Raw genomic sequence first — 6,167 nt, 5'->3', positions numbered from 1 at the left:
ACATCGTATACCCTTACGATTTCAAATATGGAGCTAATGCATGTACTTGCCAGTAAGAAACTTGATTGAAAAGTAATTACCGTATTCATTCCAATAGAAGTTATCCACTTAACTCATGCGTGACTTCTAACAAAAGGCACTGGTTCCCGTAGTATTCCTCATTCAAACTAATTCAATGCACGACCTCGGAGTTACCTGCATGACTTTGGCGGGCTATTTCGAAATAGTCATGGTTGCACATGCAGGTACTTCTTTTGAAAGTCCTAAACAAGGTATAGGACTGGTAAGATATGCAGCTTATAGAACACGGATAACCTCTATAAGCGCCCATGCCCCAATAAGCGCCCACCCAGGGTATTTTCAATTTGCTAAAGGCGGGTACCATCAATGTTGAAGTGACAGATAGACGTCGATACAGTGAAATAGCTGGAGGACTAGATTTCTACATCAGAAAAGCTACTAGAACATTCTCAGGACCCATTTATAACATACATAAATTTGTCTCCAAGAAACGCCCCTAACAAAAAAAATAGGTAAACCAGGTAAAAAATAAGCGCCCACACAAAATGACTTTGTTAAGCGCCCTGGGCGCTTATTAGAATGAATACGGTAACCTTTATTGCAATTTTACACAGTATGAGATTCTGAAAGTTGGAATAAACTTTTGTTTTCCATTTACCTCAAGCTAAGGCCCAAAAAATTGTTTGTTTGTCCTCCACAGCTTTGAAGAGAGGATTTGCGGGCAGGCGTTTTTTATTATTATTATTTTTTTTTTTTGATTTAGCATATTCCTGGACCTAGCTAAAAGCTACAATCATTCATGGGGACTTAAAAAAACCCCATTTTGTTTCTTTAATATGCAAAGTTATAATTTGTGTTCATGTCTTAGTCTTTAAATGATTTAAAAATGGATATAAATCCAATGTATTTTGAAGTCATAAAATAATAATAGATTATGACATGAACACAAATTAAAACTTTGCATATTGAAGACATAGTTCTTTTTTTTTTTGGGGGGGGCTTTTATTTTCAACCATGAATGATCCTACCATTTAGCTCTAACTAGGTCCAGAGATACTCCAAATCTGAAAAAGAAAATTGAATTTTTATTTATTAAAAAAAAAAAAAAAAAAAAAAAAAAAAATATTGGTCAGGCCTTAAACTGAGGAGTGGGCGGTGGAGGACAAACAAACAACTTTTTTTTTTTGGCCTAATGAGTGGTTGGAACCATTTCACTGAAAATTCAGCAACTCAAGGCAAGTAGTTATTGATTTATTGAACAAATATTGGTTTTCCCTCATTTTTGACTGTAACTCCACAACTGTTGGCTGTGCTGAAATAAAATTTCCAGTACAGTAGTTGTAGTCATTGCCCCTATAATATATATCTTACTTGTCACCAATGCGCTATAATATTTGAAATAGGCACAGAATTGGGCAGGGGTGTAGTACCCCCTTTAAACAATTTAAAAACATCAATGACCAGGTCTCAAAAAGCTTTTTGGTTTACGAGGGCTATTTTTGACAGATTCCATGAATAGCCCTCGCCCTCATGTGTGCATTTTGCCATTGACAATTTTTTTCCATGGGGCTATTTTGGGAAAATTGGGGCGAATCGCCCTTTCCCCCGTGTATTTTGATCCCTGTCAATGACAGCTATATACCACTTGAGAATCTATAATCCCCACCTAAAAAATCCAAACGATGCACCATTCAGTATTATCAGTGCCGTAACTAATGGGGGGAGCCGTTCATTATTATGCATGTACAAGAAGTGTCAAGTTTATTCAAGTTTATCGCACCTTGACAAATGGAATTAATCTCAATCAAGCCCACATTCTCAGTTAATATAAGTAGGCCTATACCATCGTTCGGGTTTTTTAGGCAGGGGAGTATATTATATTATAGTGGCAGTTTAAAAAAAAAAGACAATTCCTGTTTTTCATTTCGTATCATTTTTGTTTTACATGTTGGTGCATTACAAACATGAAATCTAAAATGAGAGTGGAAATTAATTCCATATCACTTGAATCAAAATGGGCTATTCTAGTTGAAATCCATTCACCCCTATGGAAGACATAAATATTCCACACACAGGGCGTGTGAATTTCAAATGGGGTTACCTGAATGGGTTACTCCATTCAAAATCTACACCCCCTATGTGGGACATTCAGATCACATCTTCCATATAGGGTGTATGGATTTCAAATGGAATAGCCCAATGCATGACAGCAGTTATTTGACACAAGTCTTATAGACGAATCCAATTTCACACATTCCTATACCTTAATGGCTGCCAAAGTTGGGTCCCCGTCGGCTCAATCTCACCTAAAATGTGAAATAATGCGGCCTTGGAGGGTATTTTAAACTGCATTCTATCACCCGTGTTACACGTAGACAAACAAATGATGACAGTTTACAACACAAAAGAATCTAACATCAATTTTTAAGCGGCTTTTTGGTGTTGTGGGGACCCAAAGATGGCCGACCAAATCCTGACCATGACTTGGCTCGTTGGATTCGTCTATATGAGACACATCTATGATGAAAATTATATGAATTTAAAATGGGGATTTTGTTCCACCCTGTAGAACAATTTCAAATTACATTTAATTTCTTAAAAGAAAATTAAAGCTTACTTGGTGAATGTCAAATCATTTGATTTTCTACAAAGTCATATAAACATTTTATAAATGTATGTTCATGAATAAAAACACTGGTGATATCCGCGAATAACAAGATTAACATAACACATTCACTGCTTTTAAAAGGCAGGGGTTTCCTGCCGAGATTGCAACACTAATGTTCACTTATTGGCCTTAACACTTCCAGGTGTGTTTCCTGCAGTCGCACTGGTACTAGAGGGAGGCACACACCCTGTGGAAAGTAGACAAGTGTTTGGGTTGGGGTATGAATGTTTGGACAGTATTTATTGTGGTACATTAGAGCACATCAGACATATCGAATTGCATTCTGAATACGAAGAATGTCATTCTGATATCAAATAATTTTGATTTTTTGAAATTCGCAATTTAATACACATTTTATGGCAAATCATTAAAATTGATATTTTTGATATTTAACAGTACTTGAAGTAAACTTTATAAATCTGATGATTTATACTTAAAGTGTATGTAGGTGGGATAAAGGGCCGACGATCAATTGAAAATTCTGACCTATCGTAATGAAGATATGGATTTTTTTCCCCAAAACACCAAAAAAAAAAATTAGGTCTTTTTGGGAAAAAAATCCATATTTTCAATATGAAAGGTCAAAATTTTCAATTGACCGTCAGCTTTTCCTCCCTGCTACATACACTTTAAGAATATATCATTAGATTTATATAATTTACTTCGAGGACTGTTATATATCAAAAATTTGAAAAATATCAAAATTTTATAATTTGTCATAAAATTTGTATTATATTGTGATTTTCAAAAATGAAAATTATTTGATATCAGAAAGACATTCTTCAGATTCAGAATGCAATTCGATATGTCTGATGCTGTCATGTCCCACAAAAAATACTGTCGAAACGCTCAAAACGCTCATTCCAAATCCCTTAACTTAAGATAGTAATTTTCTTTTAGGTTGGATATGAGCTATGTTTGTTTGTATTCATGAACTCCCATGGCTCTCAAACCCGCCCCATAAGAATCATGTGAAAGCCATCCTAGAATGTAGACCTGCACGCTGGTTAAAGGCTTTTCTTATTTACTTATCTGAAAGAAAAAAGAACATTATTGAGGGGTCAGTGACACAAAGACGTAACTCCATGTTATCTAAAAAGGAGTTACGTCTTTGTGTCACTGACCCCTCGATATGGTCATGTAACAAGCTAACGCTAAACAATTTCAATATTATTCACACAAGGTTATAAAAGGTGTCATGTTATAAGGGCGTGAAATGTTTTTCATAACATTCATTAACATTTTTTACAAACTTACTATAGACCACTTTACATTCTTGTTTATCAACAAAGGCGAGGGATTGGTCTGTCGATATGCCCGAACGAACCGCTTCACTGTTCAATGGCTTTCTTGTACTATATGAAATGTGGTGGGAGATTTAAAATACACATGCCCTGAGCAGACTACGATGTGCACGCACACTGCAGGGCAAAGCCGGGCAATGACGTCACATGTCAAGTGGTCTATACAATCTAGCATAACAATGAGAGAATGATTTCAATATATTCAACCAGATTAAATCATTCTCTCATTGTATGATTCCCAGATGATTGAGAGTATTCACAATCTAGCATATATAACATTATTTATGTGGTAACAAAATATTGTTTAAATGTTTGCCGACAATATTTTAAATATTTTAAATAATATTTTAAACATTTTGTTGCAGTGTGGTTTCATAAAAAATGTTTTAAAAACGTTTTATGTCCTTTAGGTACAAATATAACCTGACATTTAATGTTATTAAAACCTGACATTTAATTTTCTTAAAACGTTTTTACCAAAACTTATTAAAACGTTTTTACCAAAACCAACCAACCCCAAAAAAAAACCTGTTTAAAATGTTTCAATAACGTTTTGTTCTTGCTGAGTAGCTGTTAAAAACAAGAAAAAAAGTAGGCCAACAGACCCCCACACTTACCCAAACACAAAATCCCGTGCAGCACATAGCTGATTTTACTATTAAAAAAAAACGCATATCACAGCTTTTTGCAAAATGTTTGAGAGACAAAACTTTTTTGGCCTAATGAAATATCAAAATATATTTAAAAAATATAAAAATATACATTTTTAAATCATTATTTTGATTTCAAACAAGAAAACTATTTACAAACAGATACAGAATTCCATTAGTTTTCTTAAGACTATATTATAAAATCTGGACCATGTATTTTCCATGGTCATAAGCCGGGGGTGTACTCAGTACACGGGGGTGTACTCGGCCGTTTGGTATATCAATGACCCCTTTTTCTAAGCCAATTTTGGTACATGGATGGGTCTTTTTTTCAAAATTTTCTTCGGAAAATAGCTAAATTTTGCTTAAATCTAGCCAAAATTTTGGAAAATTTGTTAAATTTGGCAGAAAATTTTGACTTTTGGTATATTGATGGGTCCAAAATGTTTGATAATTGGTATATTGATGAGTCCACTTTCAAATTCTCAGCGGCACACCCCTACCAAAACCAAACTTGAGTACCCCCCAGGTCCTAGGTGTGTGTCCCTTTTGGACCAACCTAGGAATTAAACAAACAAAATATATCACATTATTGATTTGGAAAATAACCCAGTGTTCCTAGAGTCTTCTGCTTCCTAGATGCTCAGGTTACCAGGGTAACACATCCCAGTCTGAATTCAACAGTTGAAAGACACATGTTTCAAATTTGTTCAGGGAGTGTAAATTAGAGACTCGCTTTGGGGTTTCATGTATGTAAGATGGTCAAGACGCAATCCTTTTTATGGCCTCGCAATTCAAGACATATCATATTTGGGGTTTCATGTACATGTAAGAAGGTCAAGACGCAATTAATCCTTTGTATGGGCTAGCACTGCAAGATGTACCATATTTGGAGTTTTGCGTTTGTAAGATGGTCAAGATGCAATCCCTATGCGCTCACGCTGCAAGACATATCATATCTGGGGTTTTATGAAAATTCTTCGGCCACGTACAGCAAATGAGAAATGACAGATACCTCGAAATTGTTCTAGAGGGCAATGTGTATGTGAAAAGACCATGAGGAAGACCTGCCAAAAGATGGATGGACACTACTAAAACGGACTGCTTAATTAGCTCGAAACATCACCTCCATAGTAGCAGCAGGAAGGCTAGGCTGGCCAAAGACCGAGTGGTATGGGATGGAATCACCATGGATCAGATGGTAAGGCAGATGAGTGCATCAGCATCCAGTCAAGGCCAATGCCTTAAATCAAGGTCAAGGTACGAAAAATGGTCAAGACGCAATCCTTTGTATTGGCTCTCACTTCGACCCATCATATTTGGTGTTTTGTGTATGTATTTTTATGGTCAAGACGTAATCTTTTTTATAGGCACTCCCTACAAGGCCCATCGTATTTGGGGTTTTATGCAAGATAGTCAAGACACAATCCTTTTTATGCGCTCGGTATCACATTTGGGGTATCATGTATGTAAGATGGTCAAGACGTAATCCTATTAATGGGCTCTTACTATGCACGACCCATC

The sequence above is a fragment of the Amphiura filiformis genome, chromosome 19, assembly GCF_039555335.1.
Source record: "Amphiura filiformis chromosome 19, Afil_fr2py, whole genome shotgun sequence".
In the NCBI taxonomy this organism is placed as follows: Eukaryota; Metazoa; Echinodermata; class Ophiuroidea; order Amphilepidida; family Amphiuridae; genus Amphiura; species Amphiura filiformis.
This window is presented reverse-complemented; position numbering follows the sequence as displayed.